At 41.9% G+C, this 24,677-nt stretch overlaps 1 long non-coding RNA gene across 1 annotated transcript in view; it reads left to right on the top strand.

The window, feature by feature from the left end:
* Positions 1-24,677, top strand: part of LOC111751555 (uncharacterized) — a 46,426-nt gene that overhangs the window by 3,217 nt on the left and 18,532 nt on the right. Inside the window, exon 2 of the long non-coding RNA XR_002786657.2 lies at positions 8,765-8,945. This is a non-coding gene — a long non-coding RNA (uncharacterized LOC111751555). The remainder of the gene's footprint in view (positions 1-8,764; positions 8,946-24,677) is intronic.

Below are 24,677 nucleotides of genomic sequence, written 5' to 3'. Positions count from 1 at the left end.
ATAAGGCCAGGGGCCGACTGTGGAACAGACTATCAATTGCTCATATGCAAGTTCAAGCTGAAACTGAAGAAAATCAGAGCAAGTCCACGAGAGCCAAAATATGACTTTGAGTATATCCTACCTGGATTTAGAGACCATCTCAAGAATAGATTTGATGCATTGAACACTAGTGACTGAAGACCAGACGAGTTGTGGAATGACATCAAGGACATCATCCATGAAGAAAGCAAGAGGTCACTGAAAAGAAAGAAAAGACCAAGATGGATGTCAGAGGAGACTCTGAAACTTGCTCTTGAGCATCGAGCAGCTAAAGCAAAAGGAAGAATTCATGAAGTAAAAGAACTGAACAGAAGATTTCAAAGGGCCTCCCGAGAAGACAAAGTAAAGTATTACGATGACATGTGCAAAGAACTGGAGATGGAAAACCAAAAGGGAAGAATACATTGGGCGTTTTTCAAGCTGAAAGAACTGAAGAAAAAATTCAAGCCTTGAGTTGCAATAGTGAAGGATTCCATGGGGAAGATATTAAAAGATGCAGGAAGCATCAAAAGAAGATGGAAGGAATACACAGAGTCATTATACCAAAAAGAATTAGTCAATGTTCAACCATTTCAAGAGGTGGCATATGATCAGGAACCGATGGTACTGAAGGAAGAAGTGACAAGCAAGGCTCCAGGAATTGATGAAATAGCAATTGAGATGTTTCAACAAACAGATGCAGCGCTGGAGGTGCTCACTCATCTATGCCAAGAAATATGGAAGACAGCTTCCTGGCCAACTGACTGGAAGAGATCCATATTTATGCCTATTCCCAAGAAAGGTGATCCAACCAAATGTGGAAATTATAGAACAATATCATTAATAACACACACAAGCAAAATTTTGCTGAAGATCATTCAAAAATGGTTGCAGCAGTATATCGACAGGGAACTGCCAGAAATTCAGGCTGGTTTCAGAAGAGGACATGGAACCAGGGATATCATTGCTGATGTCAGATGGATCCTGGTTGAAAGCAGAGAATACCAGAAGGATGTTCACCTGTGTTTTATTGACTATGCAAAGGCATTCGACTGTGTGGATCACAACAAACTATGGGTAACATTTTGAAGAATGGGAATTCCAGAACACTTAATTGTGCTCATGAGGAACCTTTACATAGATCAAGAGGCAGTTGTTTGGACAGAACAAGGGGATACTGATTGGTTCAAAGTCAGGAAAGGTGTGCATCAGGGTTGTATTCTTTCACCATACCTATTTAATCTGTATCCTGAACAAATAATCCGATAAGCTGGACTATATGAAGAAGAATGGGGCATCAGAACTGGAGGAAGACTCATTAACAACCTGCGTTATGCAGATGACACAACCTTGCTTGCTGAAAGTGTAGAGCACTTGAAGCACTTACTAATGAAGATCAAAGACCACAGCCTTCAGTATGGATTACATCTCAACATAAAGAAAACAAAAATCCTCACAACTGGACCAATGAGCAACATCATGATAAATGGAGAAAAGACTGAAGTTGTCCAGGATTTCATTTTACCTGGATCCACAATTAACAGCCATGGAAGCAGCAGTCAAGAGATCAAAAGAGGCATTGCATTGGGCAAATCTGCTGCAAAGGACCTGTTCAAAGTGTTGAAGAGTAAAGATGTCACCCTGAAAACTAAGGTGCGCCTGACCCAAACCATGGTATTTTCAATCACGTCATACGCATATGAAAGCTGGACAATGAATAAGGAAGACCAAAGAAGAGTTGAAGCCTTTGAATTGTGGTGTTGGCAAAGAATGTTGAATATACCACGGACTGCCAAAAGAAGGAACAAATCTGTCTTGGAAGAAGTGTGGCCAGAATGCTCCTTAGAGGCAAGGATGGCGAGACTGCGTCTTACATAGTTTGGACATGTTGTCAGGAGGGATCACTCCCTGGAGAAGGACATCATGCTTGGCAGAGTACAGGGTCAGCGGAAAAGAGGAAGACCCTCAGTGAAATGGATTGACACAGTGGCTGCAACAATGAGCTCGAGCATAACAACGATTTTAAGGATGGCGCAGGACCACGCAGTGTTTCGTTCTGTTGTGCATAGGGTCGCTATGAGTCGGAACAGACTCGACGGCACCTAACAACAACAATCTCCATTGACATAGCCTAATCATGCCTCAATGTGACAAACACAACCCATTCACAAATGGGATTATAACCACAGGCAGATTTACAACACACATTTTGGGGGGACACATTTCAATGCATAACAAGTAATGAGGAGTCCTTGGTGTTTAGCCAGTCAGGAAGTCGAGACCTTTGAGCATTGTATTTCATACACAGTTTATCTGAGAAATGAAGGCTTGGTACATGAAAGAAACTCTTACAGTAAACGAAGAAATTGGATGGAGCCAACGAAGGAAGTGTCATCTGGGTGCTAATATTAGTGGCAATATGCATGCCTCATTTTTAAAGCGAAGATGTCCTTTCCCTGCAGCAGGAACTAGTAAGACAGAGGTCCCCAGGCTGTGGGAAATTCCACTGCCTTAAGCAGTTTGCTTGACAAGCCCTGTAGCTTTACATTAACATCCTGGTTCCCCTTTTCTTAACTGCTGCCCAGAACTAGATGAAATTGGCTGAAACTGGTTTAGGCCCCATATTGACATTCTGGGTAACCTTTTAGCTCGTTAAGTACCTCATACATAGTAACTTCCCTGCCTTTTGGATGGAGACAGGCTGCCATTTTCGGACAAGAAATGTATGAAGTTACATGTTACCCTTACTGTGCCTGTGTAGCATGATTAAAAATGTTGCATACAAGTATGATCTCTTTGTTTATAAGCCCTATAAAAGCGACCTCCCTAAACCCTATCTTCCAGCAGCCTTGGAGGCACCACCCCCGACTGTTCTTCTTGTGCAACGAAATAAAGCTGCCTTTCCAATCTCCCACCTTGACGTCTTGTCTATTGGCTGTGACCAGTCACTTCGAGCAGGACCTGGAGTGTGCAGCAACACTAGCATTAGAAATGCAAGGAAGGGGAGAAGAACACACTTCCAGAATTTTCTCACTTAATTGCATGTAGACCATAAGGGTAAGTGTTGTAGCTGACTGCAACACAGTAGTGTCATTTCAAGAGTTAGTGGAGCATGCCATATCCAACCAGTGACTTACCGAGAGGTATCCCCTCTTCCTTTGGTGCCCTACGATGTACCCTTGTGTGTGGTAGATAAGTCTTGAAGCTTTCATCAGTTTATGTGTCTTACCAGAACCTCTTTAATCCTACAAAGGGCAGGTTTTTTTTTAACAGATCAGATTTGTGGTTTAAAGGTGGTGAAGATGGTAGAAAAGGTAAGAATCTTGGGGCTTGCTTCACAATTTTGCTTTGGGCCGTATTGAGTATGCAGATAATCCCGGCTACAACCCCTTTAACCACCAGTTAACCTGACTCCAACTCCAGGCAACCTCATGTGTGTCAGAGCAGAACTACGCTTCATAGGGTTTTCAATGGCTGATTTTTCAGAAGTAGATTGACAAGCCTTTCTTTTGAGGTGACTTTAGGTGGACTTAAACCGCTAACGTTTGAGTTAGTAGCTGAGCAGATTAACTCTTTGCACTAGGCACTCCTAGTGCATCCAAAAGGCAGGGAAGTTACTATGTATGAGGTACTTAATGAGCTAAAAGGTTACCCAGAATGTCAATATGGCACCTAAACCAGTCTCAGCCAATTTCATCTAGTTCTGGGCAGCAGTTACGGAAAGGGGAACCAGGATGTTAATGTAAAGCTACAGGCGTGTCAAGCAAACTTCAAGCAAACTGCTTAAGGCAGTGGAATTTCCCACAGCCTGGGGACCTCTGTCTTACTAGTTCCTGCTGCAGGGAAAGGACATCTTCGCTTTAAAAATGAGGCATGCATATTGCCACTAGTATTAGCACCCAGATGACACTTCCTTCGTTGGCTCCATCCAATTTCATCTTCTACTGTAAGAGTGTGTTTCTTTCATGTACCAAGCCTTCATTTCTCAGATAAACTATATATGAAATACAATGCTCAAAGGTCTTGGCTTCCTGACCGGCTAAATATAAATTTATGTCATCCTTCAATAGATTATAAACCATTTGAGGCCAGGGATTGGGGGTCTGTCTGGATTTTGCACAGTGACTAAAAGAAGGTGCCCAGAATTATTTGTTAAATAATGACAGAATGAATGTATGAACTGTCTAAATTTGAATCCTTGAGGATTTGCATAATGAGAAGGGAAAGTAGAAAAAAGGGACTGATGCAAGAAAGTAGGCTTAGATCACTCTATTTTTAAGAGTAATTAATTCACCTATGAATTAGACAGAGCATGGCAACAGTAGGTCTTTGGGACATTCACATAAAAAACCAAACCCATTGCCGTTGAGTAGATTCCGACTCATAGTGACCCTATAGGACAGAGTAGAGCTGCCCCATAGAGTTTTCAAAGAGTGCCTAGTGGATTCAAACTGCCTATCTTTTGGTTAGCAGAGGTAGCTCCTAACCACTAGGTCATCAGGGTTTCCTCTGTATTATCGTCGTGACTGAAGAGTCTCTTACTTCCATGTGTTCCTGCCCTGATGTATTATTTGTGACTGTTAGTAAGTCAACAGACACTGGGCTCTGAAGAGAAAAAGTGAATGAGACCTAGCTCCTGCCCTTCAAGACCCTCAGGCTACATGAGGAGATTAGTGTTTTGCTAGCTTTGTACTGGTTACACAAGATACTATCTTTGGGGAAAAGTGGGTGAAGAGTACACAGACCCTCCCTGTACATTTTTTTTTTTTTTTGCCACTTCTTTTCAGTCTATGATTATTTCAAAATAAAAAGTCTTCAACAATTTGAAAAGTTAAAAGAGTTTCTCCTTGCTTGCTCATTTGCACTCATTTGAATACCGGTGAGATTGAACATTTTTGCCTATGGGCATTGGTCATTTTGGATTTTTTATTTTGTGAACCATCTGACTTCGTTTTTGATCAGATACTATTCACATCAGACAGGGAAACACCAGTGTCCAGGGGAGGCCAGCTAGTCAGGCAAGCCAATTCTTGAAGCATACATGTTGCATTACCCTGACCCAAGATCTGGCCTTAGTTTTGCAGGCCCCTGAACCGTTTTCTTAGGTGTCATGGATTGAATTATGTCCTGCCAAAAATGTGTGTATCAACTTGGTTAGGCCATGAGTCCCAGTATTCTGTTGTGGTCCTCCATTTTGTGACTGTAATTTTATGTTAAAGAGGATCAGGGTGGGATTGTAACACCCTTACCAGGTCACATCCCTGATCCACTGTAAAGGGAGTTGCCCTGTGGTGTGGTCTGCACCACCTTTTATCTCTTAAGAGAGAAAAGGAAAGGGAAGCAAGCAGAGAGTGGCAACCTCATACTACCAAGAAAGCAGCACTGGGAGCAGAGCGTACCCCTTGGAACTGAGGTTCCTGTGCTGAGATGCTCCCAGACCGAGGGAAGACCGATGAATCGCAAGGACCTTCCTTCAGAGCCGACAAAGAGAGAAAGCCTTCCCCTGGAGTTGGCACCCTGAATGCAGACTTCTAGCCTACTAGACTGTGAGAAAATAAATTTCTCTTTGTTAAAGCCATCCACTTGTGGTATTTCTATTATTGCAGCACTAGATGACCAAGACAGTAGAGTACCCAGACATGATCAGGCTCTTGAGGTCAGAACCCTGGCAAATTTAGGAGGGAAGGGTGTACAAACCACAAAGTACATTTACTTCTGGGGATATTCCTTTTGTAGTCAATGGAACACTTGTGTCCACCATTCAGATATCCTCATGGGAAGTTGAAACATTAATGAGAAGGTTGCTTGGTGAAGGTGGGATCAGAAGAGAGGGGAGCAAGCTAGTCTTAAAGAGTCTTTCATCCAGGCCATAGACAGGCCAATGGATTATCCTTGCCCTTTAGTAGTGGTTCTTCAAATCCCTCCACACTAGTGAAGTTGAGCACTTTTTCATATGTTGTCAGACATTTGGTATTTTGTGACGTTCTTGTTGAAGTCCTTTGCCCATTTTTGTATTAAGCTGTTGGTCTTTTTATTGATTTGGAGGAGTTCTTTATATATTCTGAATTTAAATCCTCTGTCAGACATATGGAAACCCTGGTGGCGTAGTGGTTAAGTGCTACGGCTGCTAACCAAAAGGTCAGCAGTTCTAATCTGCCAGGTGCTCCTTGGAAACCCTGTGGGGCAGTTCTACTCTGTCCTGTAGGGTCACTATGAGTCAGAATTGACTCGACGGCAGTGGGCTTGGTTTTTTGTTTTTTTGGTCAAATACATGTATTGCGAATATTTTTTCCCACTTCGTTGGTGGTTTTGCTCTATTAGTGGTTTCCTATGATGAAGTTCTTGATTCCTTGCTGCCATATTTGTTGTACCAACACCTTCAGGACTTTTACGAGGTGTCTGTTGTTGTTGCTAGGTGCCGTCAAGTCGATTCCGACTCATAGGTACCCTGTGTACCACAGAGTGAAACACTGCCTGGTCCTGCACCATGCTCACAATTGTTGTTACGCTTGAGCCCATTGTTGTAGCCATTGTGTCAATCCATCTCATCGAGGGTCTTCCCCTTTTCCACTGACCCTGTACTTATCAACCATGATGTCCTTCTTCTCCAGGGACTGGTCTCTCCTGACAACATGTCCAAAGTATGTAAGATGCAGTCTCGCCTCTTTGCTTCTAAGGAGCATTCTGGCTGTACTTCTTCTAAGACAGATTTATTTGTTCTTTTGGCAGTCCATGGTATATTCAATATTCTTTGCCAACACCACAATTCAAGGCATCAATTCTTCTTCAGTCTTCCTTATTCATTGTCCAGCTTTTGCATGCATATGATGTGATTGAAGATACCATGGCTTGGGTCAGGAGCACCTTAGTCCTGAAGGTGACATCTTTCCTTTGTAACACTTTAGAGAGGTCTCTTGCAGCAGATTGCCCAATGCAATGAAGTCTTTTGATTTCTTGACTGCTGCTTCCACGGGTGTTGATTGTGGATCCAAGAAAAATGAAATCCTTGACAACTTTGATCTTTGCTTCGTTTGTCATGATGTTGCTTAGTTTTCCAGTTGTGAGAATTTTTGTTTTCTTTATGTTGAGGCGTAATCCATACTGAAGGCCATGGTCTTTGATCTTCATTAGTAAGTGCTTCAAGTCCTCTTCACTTTCAGCAAGCAAGGTTGTGTCATCTGCATAACGCAGGTTGTTAATGAGTCTTCCTCCAATCTGGATGCCCCGTTCCTCTTCGTATAGTCCAGCTTCTCGTATTATTTGTTCAGCATACAGATTAAATAGGTATGGTGAAAGAATACAACCCCGCCGCACACCTTTCCTGGCTTTAAACCAATCAGTATCTCCTTGTTCTGTCCAAACAACTGCCTCTTGATCTATGTAAAGGTTCCTCATGAACACAATTAAGTGTTCTGGAATTCCCATTCTTCGTTATCCATAGTTTGTTATGATCCACACAGTCGAATGCCGTTGCATAGTCAATAAAACACAGGTAAACATCCTTCTGGTATTCTTTGCTTTCAGCCAGGATCCATCTGACATCAGCAATGATATCCCTGGTTCCATGTCCTCTTCTGAATCTGGCCTGAATTTCTGGCAGTTCCCTGTTGATATACTGCTGCAGCAGCTTTTGAATGATCTTCAGCAAAATTTTTCTTGTGTGTGATATTAACGATATTGTTCAATAATTTCTGCATTCGGTTAGATCACCTTTCTTGGGAATAGGCATAAATATGGATCTCTTCCAGTCAGTTGGCCAGGCAGCTGTCTTCCAAATTTCTCGGCATAGATGAGTGAGCACTTCCAGCACTGCATCCGTTTGTTGAAACATCTCAATTGATATTCTTTCAATTCCTGGTGTCTGTAACGTGTTATAAAACTCAGCCACTTCGGCAGGAGTGGTGTCACCTCAGTCCTTAGTGTGCTCCCAAGCAGGCCTAAGCATGTGTGGTTGCTGACTTCTGCAGAAGTATACCTTAACATCAGGGCAAGATGAAATCACGCTGGCTACATCTGCTGATGGGCTCATCTCTCCTGGGTTGTAACCATTGCTCACTGCAACACAACATAGCTGACCTCCAGTAAAGCACATTGCAGTGTCTTCCATCACCCGAACCACAAGCTCTCAGGCTTTATTTCCAATTTCTCTTTTCTATGCCCAGGTATATCTGCTGAGCTTATGTTGCCGGGTTTAGAACCATTGCCTCCTTCAAGCAAAGGTGATGATTCAGATCCTGGCTAGTCTACTGGTCAAGGACCCTGACCGGAGTTTGCCAGCTGTGGACTAGGGTTGCTTTCAGATTTAGTCAGTTTTCTCCAGCAGGCTCCAGGTACTGACAAGTCAGAGTGAATTTCCCACTGTCTTGTGATGAAGGTTAGACTGCTTATAGTACTGGACACATGAATTGAAGAGAATAGCATTTTTTGCCAAAAACCTTCAACTGTTAATACTAGAACGGATGTTTCTCAGAGATATTTGCACTCTGTGGATAAGATGCTTTTGGGATTCAACTTTCCACTCATGAGGTTAGCTGATTAATATTACTAACAACACAACAAGGCTTCCAAGTCAGGGGGTTTAAGTTAAGCTCTGGTCAAACCTGAAGATGGTCCTGACAGAGCTCCCAGCTGGGTGTTACCAGGTCAACATGACAGTGGATGTACTGAACATTCACGTCAGTCACTTGCCCTCTTGGGTCTGAGCTTTTTTATTCTCTCACTTTTCGTTCACTGCTCTCCTCTCAAGGTCTTAGCGTACTTGCAGTGATCGGCCTCTTCTGATCGGCATCTGCAGCCAGCAAATAAATCCTGAGAAGACACAGGTCAGTGACGCACAGGTGTCCTGGTCATCACCGTACCATGCACGTACGCAACTGACAGTTTTCCTCCAATCGTGCTGGTCACAAAGAGCGCAGCACTACACCCAGGTAACTTTAGATCACACATACACAAACCAAGTCCATCTTGGACATACAGTAGGGCTCACTCGGTTCTTCTAAGAATGTTGATTTGACCACAGTTCCTAGATGCGATTTTTTCATGTAGAAGCATTTTGTCGTAAACACACTAGCGGTTCCCAAGCCAAGCTGATCGCTAGAATCACCTGGGGGAGCTTTTTACCAATATTTCTAAAGAATATTAATCAAAGTAATAAATGCCCATGGTTAAAAAAACGTTAAGTAGCACAGAACAGACAGCATGAAATTAAAAACAACTATCCCTGCCTGATCCGTTCCCACTCATAATCTCTCTCTCCATACGTAACCCTTCTTAACTTTTCTTCCTGTAGTTATAGCCAAATTAATGAGTGATAATTAATATAATAAAAATAGACTTTGCTATACAAAATGCACTTTAAATATGATTCTATTTACAAAAAAATTACTTTATGTGACTTTTCAGAATACATCTTGCAGAAAGCAAGTTCATCTTTATAATTCCACTTGTAACTTAGGGGGAAAACAGCTCTTATCTTAATCTCTACGTTGTTCGTGGTACATATTCCTGGATGAGCTTTTGAAAAAGCAATTTGGCAATGTGTATTAAAGAGCCTGAAAAATGTTAATATCCTTTGTCTAAGTGACTCAGCTTCGGAGACTATCTTAAAGAAATAAGAATCAGAAAACCCTTTGTGTACAAGATATTCCATAACATTTATTTTTTTCAGCAACAACCTAGATGTCCAATAACAGGGGAATAGTTAGGAAATCTATGGTATCTCTGTTGGTGGGAATGTTATGGAGTCATTAAAAATGTAGTTTATTCATCTGTCTAAGATTAAACGGTAATAAATTCCATACCATGGAGTACTACTCACAATTAAAAAGGAATGAACTATTAATAAACACAACTTGGATAGATTTCAAAAGAATTGTGTCGAGTAAAAAAAGCCAATTTATTTAAAAATCTTTTTGTATAATGTTATTGCAATAAAAAAATGATAGAGACAGAGATTAGCGGTTGCCAGCAGGGAGGGGTGGGGGGCAGCAGGGCAATGGGTGTGACCACCAAGGAAGAGGTATCACAGGGGGAGCCTTGTGGTGAAAGAATGGTCCTGTATTGTGGTGGTGGCTCCACAAATTTACACACAGGATAAAACTGCATAGAACTATACACACACATATTGTACCAAGGTCACTTCCTGGTTGTGACATTGCCTGTAGTTACCCAAGACAACATCATGGGGGAAAACTGGGTGCAGAGTGCATAGAACCTCTCTGTACTTTTTTTTTTTTTTTTGCAACTTCTTATGAATCTATGATTATTTTCAAATAAAAAATTAAGAAAATATGGCAACATTCCTATGGCATAATGCTAAAAGAAGCAATGTAAATATATAGATATGATTCTATTTCCAAAAACTGGCTTTACATGACTTTTTGGAGTACAGCTTGCAAAAAGCAAGTTCTGACTTTATTATTCAACTTATAACTTAGGGGGGGAAAAGCTCTTATCTTAATCTCTACGTTGTTAGTGGTGCATATTCCTGTACAAGCTTTTAAAATATATATATACTTGAAATGATAAAAAGAGGAGCCCTGGTGGTGCAATGGTTAAGTGCTTGGCTGCTAACCAAAAGGTCAGTGGTTCAAATCCACCAGTAGGTGCTCGGCAGAAAAAACCCAGTGATCTCCGGTAAAGATTACAGCCTGGGAAACCCTATGAGGAAGTCCTGCTCTGGCCTATAAGGTCACACTATAAGTCGGAATTGATTTGAGGGCATACAACAACAATAACAAAGTGGTGAACAGTGCTTGTCTTTAAATGGGTACTTTTTTCCTCTTTACTTTCATGGAATTTCCGATTTTCTCTAATGAACATGTAATATTTTTAGGATGGAGAAAAATTTTATTAGAAAAGGGAAAACATCTGTTTTAAGTGTAAGATTGGATTTTCTTCTTCTTTTTTACTCAGACCTCTGCCTAGGTGTTCCTTTTGAAGTCTCCCACGTTTCCCAAACAGAAAGGAATGCCCACTGCTCTCCTTTGTTCTTCCCGAGACAGCGGCTCCCTCTTTCTCCATTGTTGACAGGAGCTCCAATCCACTTTTCACGTGGAACACTGAAACACAAGGCAAAGCCAGCCAGCCCTCCCTGTGGTACTGTCTAATAAGTCTTGCAGTTGGTTTGTTTCTTGTCCTTCCCAAGTGGTTCTTTCAGAAAAAAGGGGAGAGGAAAAAAAGAATGAGGCCACCTCAGTGGAAACCTTTGGTTTTTCTGCCCACTGGATCAATAATCACCTCCTGTGAATATGTTAGTGTTCAAAAGTTTTTATCCATTTCCCTGATTCTCCCAAGGCCTTCCATATTCCACTTGTAGTTAAATCATTTGGGATTTTTATAACTTCTTGACTTGGACATTCAAAAAACTAGACCAACCGTCAGCTATACTACAGAGTCAGCCAGGGAGGTAAGCACAAGTTTCAGATCAGACTCACCCGGGTGGGATCCCTATTCTACAATGGGGGTGCAGCTCAGCAAGCAGCTGCCAAGCCCCTCCTGAGCGCTAAGTGCTCGCAGGCTCTGGGGTGACAAAGCAATGAGACATAGCCCCTGCCATTAAGGAGCCCCCAGGCTATGTGAGGAGTTTAGCCCTTTGCCAGCTCTGTAACTGTGGGCAAGCTTTAGAATTCTTTGAGCCTCAGTTTCCTTATCTGGATAACAGAAAAAAATCCTCCCTCTGAGGGCTGGAAATTGATGGCACAAAGAAGCTGTTCTCTCGGGCTCTGTTCTCTTTACCTGTATTGAGTAAGGGCGAAAGAGTTTTTATAGAAGAACTAATCTCTCTGTGGAGCTTATATTAATTTTACTCAAATATCCAATAGCTCCTGAGAGACAATCCCTAAGCTCTTTCAACTTCCCGAGTAAATGAGGTGCCTTTGCTATTTATAAAAACCATGGTGGCATAGTGGTTAAGAGCTACAGCTGCTAATCAAAAAGTTGGCAGTTCGAATCTACCAGACTCTCCTTGGAAACCCTGTGGAACAGTTGTACTCTGTCCTACAGGGTTGCTATGAGTTGGAATCGACTCGATGGTAACAGGTTTTTTTTTTTTGCTATCTATAAGGAGTCCTTGAAATGGAATGCATAAACATTGATATCCTAGGCATTAGTGAGCTGAAATGGACTGATATTGGCCATTTTAAATCTGACAATAATATAGTCTACTATGCTGGGAATGACAACTTGAAGAGGAATGGTGTTGCATTCGTTGTCAAAAAGAATATTTCGAGATCTATCCTGAAGTACAATGCTCTCAGTGATAGGATAATATCCATATGCCTACAAAGAAGACCAGTTAATACGACTATTATTCAAATTTATGCACCAACCACTAAGGCCAAAGATGAAGAAATAGAAGATTTTTATCAGCTGCTGCAGTCTGAAATTGGTCGAACATGCAATGAGGATACATTGGTAATTACTGGTGACTGGATTGAGAAAGTTGGAAACAAAGAAGAAGGATCGGTGGTTGGAAAATGTGACCTTGGTGATAGAAACAATACCAGAGATCAAATGATAGAATTTCTCAAGACCAATGATTTCTTATTGCAAATACCTTCATTCACTAACATAAACGGCAACTATACACATGGACCTCACCAGATGGAACACACAGAAATCAAATTGACTACTTCTGTGGAAAAAGATGATGGAAAACCTCACGATTATCAGTCAGAACAAGGCCAGGGGCCAACTATGGAACAGATCATCAATTGCTCATATGCAAGTTCAAGCTGAAACTGAAGAAAATCAGAGCAAGTCCATGAGAGCCAAAATATGACTTTGAGTATATCCCACCTGAATTTAGAGACCATCTCAAGAATAGATTTGACACATTGAACACTAGTGACCGAAGACCAGACGAGTTGTGGAATGACATCAAGGACATCATACAAAAAGAAAGCAAGAGGTCACTGAAAAGACAGGAAAGAAAGAAAAGACCAAGATGGATGTCAGAGGAGACTATGAAACTTGCTGACAAACGTTGAACAGCTAAAGCAAAAGGAAGAAATGATGAAGTAAAAGAACTGAAAGGAAGATTTCAAAGGGCGGCTCGAGAAGACAAAGTAAAGTATTATAATGACCTGTGCAAAGAAACTGGAGCTAGAAAACCAAAAGGGAAGAACGCACTTGGAGTTTCTCAAGTTGAAAGAGCTGAGGAAAAAATTCAAGCGTTGAGTTGCTATAGTGAAGGATTCTATGGGGAAAATATTAAACAACACAGGAAATATCAAAAGAAGATAGAAGTAACACACAGAGTCATTATACCAAAAAGAATTAGTCGATGTTCAACCATTTCAAGAGGTAGCATATGATCAGGAATCAATGGTATTAAAAGAAGAAGTCCAAGCTGCTCTGAAGGCATTGGCAAAAAGCAAGGCTTCAGGAATTGATGGAATATCAATTGAGGTGTTTCAACAAACAAATGCAGCACTGGAGGTGCTCACTCATCTATGCAAGAAACATGGAAGACAGCTTCCTGGCCAACTGACTGGAAGAGATCCATATTTATGCCTATTCCCAAGAAAGGTGATCCAACCGAATGCAGAAATTATTGAACAATATCATTAATATCACATGCAAGCAAAATTTTGCTGAAGATCATTCAAAAACGGCTATAGCAGTATATCAACAGGGAACTGCCAGAAATTCAGGCCGGTTTCAGAAGAGGACGTGGAACCAGGGATATCATTGCTGATGTCAGATGGATCCTGGCTGAAAGCAGAGAATACCAGAAGGATGTTTACCTGTTTTATTGACTATGCAAAGGCATTCAACTGTGTGGATCATAACAAACTACGGGTAACATTGCGAAGAATGGGAATTCCAGAACAGAACACTTAATTGTGCTCATGAGGAACCTATACATAGATCAAGAGGCAGTTGTTTGGACAGAACAAGGAGATACTGATTGGTTTAAAGTCAGGGAAAGTGTGCGTCGGGGTTGTATCCTGTCACCATACCTATTCAATCTGTATGCTGAGTAAATAATACAAGAAGCTGGACTATATGAAGAAGAATGGGGCATCAGGATTGGAGGAAGACTCATTAACAACCTGCGTTACGCAGATGACACAACCTTGCTTGCTGAAAGTGAAGAGGACTTGAAGCACTTACTAATGAAGATCAAAGATCACAGCCTTCAGTATGGATTGCACCTCAACATAAAGAAAACAAAAATCCTCACAACTGTTTTCTAGCACACATGGAACATTCTCTAGAATAGACCACATATTAGGTCATAAAACAAACCTTTGCAGAGTCCAAAACATCGAAATATTACAAAGCATCTTCTCAGACCACAAGGCCATAAAAGTGGGAATCAATAACAGAAAAATTAGGGAAAAGAAATCAAATACTTGGAAACTGAACAATACCCTCCTGAAAAAAGACTGGGTTATAGAAGACATTAAGGAGGGAATCAGGAAATTCATAGAATGCAACGAGAATGAAAATACTTCCTATCAAAACCTCTGGGACACAGCAAAAGCAGTGCTCAGAGGCCAATTTATATCGATAAATGCACACATACAAAAAGAAGAAAGAGCCAAAATCAGAGAACTGTCCCTACAACTTGAACAAATAGAAAGTTAGCAACAAAAGAATCCATCAGGCACCAGAAGAAAACAAATAATAAAAATTAGAGCTGAACTAAATGAATTAGAGAACAGAAAAACAATTGAAAGAATTAACAAAGCCAAAAGCTGGCTCTTTGAAAAAATTAACAAAATTGATAAACCATTGGCCAGACTGACTAAAGAAATACAGGAAAGGAAACAAATAACCCGAATAAGAAACGAGATGGGTCACATCCCAACAGACCCAGCTGAAATTAAAAGAATCGTATCAGATTATTACGAAAAATTGTACTCTAACAAATTTGCAAACCTAGAAGAAATGGATGAATTCCTGGAAAAACACTACCTACCTAAACTAACACATTCAGAAGTAGAACAACTAAATAGACCCATAACAAAAAAAGAGATTGAAACGGTAATCAAAAAACTCCCAACAAAAAAAAGCCCTGGCCCGGACGGCTTCACTGCAGAGTTCTACCAAACCTTCAGAGAAGAGTTAATACCACTACTACTAAAGGTATTCCAAAGCATAGAAAATGACGGAATACTACCTAACTCATTCTGTGAAGCCACCATTTCCCTGATACCAAAACCGGGTAAAGACGTCACAAAAAAAGAAAATTACAGACCTATATCCCTCATGAACATAGATGCAAAAATCCTCAACAAAATTCTAGCCAATAGAATTCAACAACATATCAAAAAAAAAAAAAAATCCTCACAACTGGACCAATGAGCAACATCATGATAAAGGGAGAAAAGGCTGACATTGTCAAGGATTTCATTTTACTTGGATCCACAATCAACAGCCATCACAATCAACAGCCATGGAAGCAGCAGTCAAGAAATCAAACGATTCATTGTATTGGGTAAATCTGCTGCAAAAGACCTCTTCTAAGTGTTGAAAAGCAAAGATGTCACCTTGAAGACTAAGGTGCACCTGACACAAGCCATGTTATATTCAGTTGCATCATATGCATGTGAAAGCTGGACAATAAATAAGGAAGACTGGAAAAGAATTGATGCCTTTGAACTGTGGCGTTGGCAAAGAATATTGAATATACCATGGACTGCCAAAAGAACAAATAAATCTGTCTTAGAAGAAGTAAAGCCAGAATGCTCTTTAGAAGCAAGGATGGTGAGACTGTGTCTTACATAGTTTGGACATGTTGTCAGGTGGGATCAATCCCTGGAGAAGAACATCATGCTTGGCAAAGTACAGGGTCAGCAGAAAAGAGGAAGACCCTCAACGAGGTGGATTGACACAGTGGCCACAACAATGAGCTCAAGCATAACAATGATTGTAAGGATGATACAGGACTGGGCAGCTTTTCATTCTGTTGTGCATAGGGTCACTATGAGTCAGAACCAACTCGCAGGCACGTAACAGAAACAACGTAAGGAGCCCTGGGGGCGAAGTAGGTATAGCAATTGACTGCTAACCAAAAGGTCGGTGATTTGAAACCAGCAGTGTCTTTGAGGGAGAAAGATGTGGCAGTCCACTTCAGTAGAGATTTACAGCCTTGGAAACCCTATGGGGTCACTATGAGTCGGAATCAACTCAATGGCAGCGAGTTAGTGGGTTTTTTTTTTTTTTTAATGGAGCCCTGGTGGTGTAGTGGTTAAGAGCTTGGCAGCTAATCAAAAGATGGGCAGTTTGAATCCACCAGTCGCTCCTTGGAGACCCTAGGGTGGTTCTATTCCGTCTTATAGTACCACCATGAGTCGAACTCAAACTCGACAGCAATGGGTTATTTTGGTTTTACTACCTATGAGCCTCCGGATAGCATCTGAGAGTTTAAGCTAATGAGGTGACTCAGGTGGGGACTGGCCAGGCCAGAGAGACCACCTCACGATATCAGCTGACCTCAGGAGAGGTGGGCTGATTCAGTCAATCACGCCTATGCCATGTTGTTGTTGTCGATAGCTTCCACTGAGTTGGTGCCGACTCATGGTGATCACATGTACAACAGAACAAAATGTTGCCTGATCCTGTGCCATCTTCATGATCATTGGTATGCCGAAGTCCATTGTTGCAGCCAATGTGTATTTTGAGTGCCTTCCAATCTAGAGGGTTCATCCTCCCCTACTATACCAAAAATATTCTATTGTGATCCATAGGGTTTTCAATGACTAATTTTCAATAGTAGGTCATCAGGCCTTTTTTCCTAGTCTGTCTTATTTTGGAAGCTCTGCTGAAACCTGTCCACCATGGGTGACCCTGCTGGTATTTGGGATACAGATGGGATAGCTTCCAGCATCGTAATAACACAAAAGCCACCTCGGTATGACAAACTGACAGATGGGTGGTAGCATACATAATGAGGCCCCAGTAAAGGCTCTCCATACGGAAGCTCTGAGATTCCTGGTTGGTAAAAGACAGCAATGCACATGAAAGGCTTGTTATTAGGTGCTATCGAGTCACTTCCGACTCATAGAGACCCTATGCACAACAGAATGAAACACTGCCGGGTCCCACGCCATCCTCACAACCATTGTTGTGCTTAAGCCCATTGTTGCAGCCACTGTGTCAGTTCATCTCATTGAGGGTCCTCCTCTCTTTGCTGACCCTCTACTTTACCGAGCATGATGTCCTTCTCCAGGGACTGATCCCTCCTGATAACATGTCCAAAGTATGTGAGAAGTCTCGCCATCTTTGCTTCTGGGTGTACTTCTTCCAAGGCAGATTTGTTGGTTCTTCTGGAAATCCATGGTGTGTTCAATATTCTTCACCAACACCATAATTAAAAGGCGTCAATTCTTCGGTCTTCCTTATTCATGAAAGGGTAGCAGGCCCCTTTTTGGGACACAGAAGCTCTGCATTGAGAACCCTCCAAGGCCTTGCCCTATGCATCTCTTCTTCTGTGTCCTTTTTGCTAATAAAACTATAATCATAAACGTAGTGCTTTCTTTGAGTTCTGTGAGTCCTTCCAGAGAATTATTAAACCCAAAGAAGTAGTGGAAGCCAGCAGGTCAGAAGTGAAGGGGGTTGGTGGGAACCCTGAGCTATGGCTGGTATCCTGGATAGAGGGAATCCCCGAATTTGTAAGCAGCAGGTCGGAAATGAGGGGTGCCCTGGGGACTCCCAAATTTGTGGCTGGCATTCTGAAAAGGCGGTGGGAAAACCCCAAATTTATAGCCAGCAGACCAAAAGTGAGGGTGTCATGTAGACTCCCAGGCTCGTGGCTGGTATCTGAAGTCTTGGGCAGGCCTGGCATCTGGAGGGCCGTGCTCCTTACCTTGTGAGGTCTGACCCAGCTCCAGGTGGTCGGCATCAGAGAGCAGCTGGTGTCAGAACAGAAGTGGAAAGGGTAGAATTTGACTATTTTCCCACTCGGTTGGTGTGAGAAGCGGGGATTTTGGTTTAATAATTTTCCCTACACTCTCTCTGAGAATTTTTTTAAAATTATACTTTAGATGAAGTTTTACAGAGCAAATTAGTTTCTCCTTAAACAGTTAATACACATATTGTTCGGTGACACCGGTCTCTTTTGGAGAATTTTTAAGGACAAAAGCTTGCTCTACCTTTCACCTTCTTCAGTAAGACTTTTATTTTAGTATTTACTTCAACAGAACACAACTTGCACAAAATAAGTTTCAAGCATTTTTAAATTCTTTCAAGGAGAAAAATCAAACCCAGGAATGTAGATAATTTTGAACACCTCTTTCACCGATACAGCCATAGAAGACACTGCTGAAGAGAACGGAGTGCCATAATGGCAATGAACAAAACTGAAAACAGCCACAAACTGTAAATTGTGTGTTATGAACTTGTATGAATATGAGTGAATCTTGTTGCTGTTATTGTTGTATGATTCGATTTATATGAACTCATAAGGGAAAACAAGTGAAGAACTAAGCAATTATTGAAGATAATTTCGAACTCTTTGACAGTCTTTGTTTTCATTTCATTGTGTTGAAATTCATTCAGAATGACCAAAGGCGATTTCGTAAGAGCCGCAGTGCATGTGTAGGGTGATAAATAGTGAGACATGATCTTCAGGAACCATCTCAGCTTATTGTGAAAGGAACACCTGGGTCAGGGCAGCATGGCGTCGCAGTGAAGAGCGTGGGATCCCAAACCAGGTGGCTGAGTTTGAGTCCCCACTCTGCCGTTTACAAATTTGTCTCAGTTTCCTCATTTGTAAATGACAGATCTAATAGTGTCAAATTCAGAGGGCTGTTATAAACAACATAATGACCCTGTGTGCCTAGCACATGTAACACCAGCTCTAATGATGTTCAAAACCATATCCATCCAGGTGCTGGGGAAATAAGTACCTGCCTAAGGGTTTGTGGATGGACTGCATCTCTCTGTCCTGAGCACTGCCCTACTGTCTGATGACCTCAGATTTCGCACCTTACATGAGCAGTTCTCAAACTTTTCATCTTAGGACCACTTCACACTCTAAAAAATTACTGAGGACCACAAAGAGCTTTTGTTAACGTGGGTTATATTTATCAATGTTTACCATATTAAAAATTTATACTGTTAAAATATTTATTCACTTAAAAATAACCCTAAGAAAAGCTATATTTTCACAGACTAAAGACATTTTGTGAGAACAGTAGCGTTGTTTTATGCATTTGCAAATGTCTTCAATGTTGGGCTTAATAGAAGGCAGTTGGATTCTATCTGCTTCTGCATTCCATCTGTTGGTATATTGTTTCGGTTGATGTGTATGAAGAAAACTCAGCATTACACAGGTATATAGTTACAAAAGGGGAGAACATTTTAACAGCTTTTTTAGAGCACTGTGACTATTCTTTGATACTTCACCAAAACTCAAGAAATTGTAGCTTATTAACAGTTCATTACCATGTGGAATCTGAAACCATATTAGTGAATATTCATTTTCTGTTATATTAAAATCCACTGGTCTGTCTTACCCATTGAGTAGATATTTTCCTCATGAATGATGTTTGGAATATCATGCAGTAGTCACTTGGAAATTATCACTCACTGAGCTACATACATCTTCCAAATATTGACACGGTTCATTATACAATTTTTTAAAAATCACTCTTATTAATATTACCACTCATGTCCTCAGAAAATTCTTTGAAGCACTGGGAAGTTGTCAAGCTCACAGTGGCAGATACAAGTTATCCAAAATAATTTCATGAGAATGTGCTATAGGGTCGCTATGAGTTGGAATCGACTCGACAGCAATGGGTTTTGGGTTTTGGTGCAAATTTTATCATTGGCAACAAATAATCACGTATTTTCCTCACAGTGACAGGCTCATGTTGTTCATTTTTAAGAAAATGTGTGTCAAGTGCCCAAATCTAAATACCCATAGTTTGTCTGGACAGTCGGTCCTTCTTTCAAATAAAAATGGTGTTCCATGAAAAAAGTGGCTAGTTCAGCTCACAATTCGATCACACAAGTGTTTTTCCTCCAGACAACTGTGTGTGAAGAGAAGTGCTTTATGCAAACTTTTCATTTTGTTACACTGAATACTAAAAAGGTATGTGTTCAAGGGATGAGATCTGATAAAATTAATTTTTACTGCCTTTTCAAAGACATTCTTAAGTGAAAGGCTTTTTGTTCTTCGTTTATTCCAAGTTGCTTAAACGCAGATTTCTCTGTCAGAAGTGGGTCACTCGGGCCTCGGTCACTCCTCATGTCAGGCACAGTATCTTCTCTTTAGTGAGAGGTGAGGACCAAGGGATCTCCCTTGGTTCCTGGAGACGCTGTCACCTTCCTGCGGTGGGTGGCAGGAGGAGAGGGCTTGGGTTCTGGCACAGCTTCTGCCCTCAGCTGGCTGTGTGTCCTTGGGCACGTCTACTCCAGCCTTCCGGTGGCTCTCTCTAGGAAAATTAGATGGTACGTCCTCCAAGGAGCCTTCAGCACTTAAATGAGGTATTCCACATAAAGTACTTGTCACACTGCCCAGCACACGGCAAACACTCAACGAATCTCTAACAGCTGTTAAATCAAAAAAACGAACCCGTTGCCGACAAGTTAATTCTGACTCATAGCAACTGCCTTAGTCATCTAGTGCTGCTATAACAGAAATACCACAAGTGGATGGTTTTAATAAAGAAAAATTTGTTCTCTCACAGCCTAGGAGGCTATGAGTCCGAATTCAGGGCACCAGCTCCAGGGGAAGGCTTTCTCTCTCTGTCAGCTCTCGGGGAAGGTCCTTGTCATCAATCTTCCCCAGTTGAGGAGCTTCTTAGTGTAGGGACGCTGGGTCCAAAGGATACATTATTCTCCTGGCTCTTGTTTCTTGGTGGAACGAGGTCCCCAAGTCTCTCTGCTACCTTCTCTCTTTTGTATTTCAAAAGAGATTAATTTAAGACAAACCCTAATCTTGTAGATTGAGTCCTACCTCATTAACATAACTGCCTCTAATCCTGCCTCATTAACATCATAGAGTAGGATTTACAACACAAAGGAAAATCACCTCAGATGACAAAATGGTGGACAATCACACAATACGGGGAATCATGGCCTAGCCAAGTTGACGCACATTTTGGGGGGACACAATTCAATCCATGACAGCGACCCTATAGGACAGAGTAGAACAGCCCCATAGGGTTTCCAAGGAGCAGCTGGTGGATTCGAACTGCTGATCTTTTTGGTTAGCAGCTGAAGCTTTTAACCACTGTGCCACCAGGGCTCCTAACAGCTGTAAGGACGGTATGATTATCAATTCTCTCCTAAATTACTGTAGCACCTCATAACTGGTGTTCCTGATTCCACCCTTGCTCCCCTACAGTCTGTGAGTGACCTTTTGAAAAACATAAACCACACAAATAATAAAACTTCTTTCATTTTAAACTGATGATGGTTGTGCAGTAAAAGATTAACCTTACCCAAAGAAAGGTTTGGCCCTTGCCCAGCTTCTGGGAAGGAACCTCTAAGCCCTTGGAATGTCCTGACTTGATAAGGGTGTCTTTGTTTGCCTGGGGGCCTTGAACCTTGCCAGATCGTCTATGATAACAATGTGATTTGTGGGCGGAGGGGCACTTAAGCCACTCAGTATCAGCTTGTCCCCCGGAAGGGCTGGAGACTAAGGTCAGCTTTGCAGGCAGTCAGCCACCAGGGTGTCCCTGATTGGCAATACTCTGTGTGTGTTGCCACACATTGTTGCTGGAAGAAGTAAGCACTGTCCACGTGCCTCCTCTGGGAGAGGACGACTGGAAACTTGTGCCTGGTCTCTCCCGGACCCTGCCCCGTGGGTCTCTTCCCTTTGCTGATTTTAAGCTGTATCCTTTTGCTGTAGTAAACCGTAACTGTGAGCATAACACCTTTTCTGAGTTCTGTTAGTTCTTCTAGCCAATCGTGGCACCTGAGGGTGGGCTTGGGGACTGGACAACTGCAATGCTTCTTTTAAGTTCAAGTTTAACAAGGACAGAATGTCTGGCTTTACTAAACAATTAATACATATCTAACTACTACCTATAGAAACACTCTTGAATATGATCTCTGTTGTGGGGTGAATTGTGTCCCCCAAAAAGAGATGTTGAAGTCCTAAACCCCAGTACCTGTGAATGTGACTTTATTTAGAAATAGCATCTTTGCAGATGTAATCAGTTACTACGAGGTCGTTCTGGATTGCCCCAAACCGCATCTGCTGCTGTGGCGTCAGCTCTGACGCATGGCAACCCCACGTGTTACCGAGTGGAACTGCTACATAGGGTTTTCCCGGCTGTAATTTTTATGCAAGCAGACAGCCAACCTTCAGGTAAGTATAGAGTGCAAATTGTTTGCACACTCAGGGACCTCATGGTGGATTAGGTGGCCTAACCCAATGACTGGTGTCCTTCTGAGGAGAGGGAAATCTGGACACAGACACACTCAGAGGCAAGACAGCCATGTAAAGATGGAGACGCAGATTGGAGTTATGCTACCACAAGGCAAGCAACACCAAGGATTGCCAACAACCACCAGAAGCTAGGCGAGGCAAGGAAGGACCTTCCCGTAGAGCCTTCAGAGAGAGCATGGCCCTGCTGACACCTTGGTTTTTGTCTTCTAGTCTCCAGAATTATAAGACAATGAATTTCTGTTGTTTTAAGCCACCCAGTTGAGGTACTTTGTTTTGGCAGCCCTTGGAAGCTAATACAACACCCAGTAGAGGAATCTGATGAGAAAGCTTCAATTTTAAGACATGTGAAAGTATTTTGCTTCATGAAATGTTGGTTGCTAATATTTTAGGCTTACAAGCCATGTTACTAAAAGGCCTCTGCTGGCAGTTGGATTAAAATCCCAACTCCTTTCCTGACTTCACAGAGGCTAAATGATCTAACTCCTGCCCCATTCTTTGATCTTATGTCCACTCATGTCTCCCTCCTCCTCCATGCTCTGACCACCTTGGCCTTCTTCCTGCTCCACAGACATGCCAAACTCATTCCATCCTTATGGCCTTTGTGCTTGCTGTTTCCTCTGCCAGGATAGCTAAGCTCCTTCCTGTCATTTCATTCTCAGCTTCTCCCCAGACGTTCATTCCCCTGACCCTCAGGAAAGTAGCCACCTGCCAGTCTCCAGAACATCACCCTCTTTCAATTCTCTGCTTGCTTTAGGATGGTGGGTCTCCATCTCGGCTTCACGTTAGAATCACCTGAGGAGCTTTTTAAAAAGTCCAGATGCCCAGGCCTCACCCCAAACCAACTAACTCCGATTCTCTGAGTGTGGGAGTCAGTATCTGTATTTTTCAAAGCCTTGGTGGCGCAGTGGTTAAGAACTTGGCTGCTAATCAAAAGGTCAGCAATTTGAATCCACCAGCTGCTCCTTGGAAACCCCATGGGGCAGTTCTACTCGGTCCTATAGGGTCCTTTAGGGTCGCTATAACTAGAAAACAACAGGGTTGGTTTTGGTTTTGAGGTGTTTCCAAGACCAAGTCCTAGAGGCCGCCCTCAAAGACTGTGTATGTCATTGCCGCTAGAGGGCGTTAGAAACCGTTCAGATGTCGCCAGCCAAAGTCTTAAATCTAAACCCTGAACTAATGACGAGGCAATTATTTCACTTTTATTTTAAAATTAGTCAAAAATAGAATATCAGCTGGAATTAACAGTCATATAACCCCAATATAATACTCCTTGGAGCTAATCTGAGGAAACAAATACAAATTTATGGTACATGAAATTATTTTTCTGAATGAGTTTTGGCCTGTTCTAATCCCTTGCCCTTAAAAATACAAAAGCAAAGCATTTTAAGCACACAAAAACCATAAACATTACTACAGCAAGCACCTGCATGCCCGTCACCCAGGCTGAGAAATAAAAAATACACACAGAACTGTAATTCGCTAGGTATGTTTCCCCTCCTATATTTCTCTCTCCCAACCCCACCTTTCCTAGTTAAAAAAAATGGGACTCTTTTCACTCTATTCTCTCTTGTACTATTTAATTTTTTCATGTGTTTTTATCTCCTATTCAAAATAATAAATGTATAAACTTTCAAAGATGTAAGCCTATATCTGAGTTTTTAAAGAGTTGTATCTTCTTTTTTTGGCACCCCTGGGTGGTGCTAACAGTTAAGGCACCCAGCTGTTAACAGAAACGCTGATGGCCCAGACCACCCACGGGAGCCTCAGAAGAAAGGCCTGGCCATCTACTTCCCAGAAATCAGCCCTCGAAAACCCTGTGGAGCACAGTCCTACTGTAACACACACGGAGTGCCTGGAGTCAGGGTCAACTCGATGGCAACTATTTTTTTAATCTTCTCTTTTACCAACTGTCTTAGTTATACTGCTGCTATAACAGAAATTCTGCAAGTGGGTAGCTTTAGCAAACAGAAATTTATGTTCATAGTTAGGAGGCTAGGAGTTCGAATTCAGGGCCCTGGAGGAAGGCATCCTCTCTCCGTCGTCTCGGGGTGGGGGTGGCCCTTGTTCCTTGGTGTCTTGATGATCTTCGTGTGGTCTGGCATCTGTCTTCCCCATCTCTGCTTGCTTAGTCACCTGTTCACTATGCTTTTGTTATATCTCAAAAGAGATTGTCTTAAGACACACCCTACACTAATCCTGCTTCACTAACATAACAAAGGAAATGCATTCCCAAATGGGATTATAACCACAGGTATAGATGGGGGTTACACCAAAACCTTCCCAAATGGGATTATAACCACAG

This window comes from Loxodonta africana, chromosome 15, assembly GCF_030014295.1.
Source record: "Loxodonta africana isolate mLoxAfr1 chromosome 15, mLoxAfr1.hap2, whole genome shotgun sequence".
NCBI classification, from domain to species: domain Eukaryota; kingdom Metazoa; phylum Chordata; class Mammalia; order Proboscidea; family Elephantidae; genus Loxodonta; species Loxodonta africana.
This window is presented reverse-complemented; position numbering and strand designations above follow the sequence as displayed.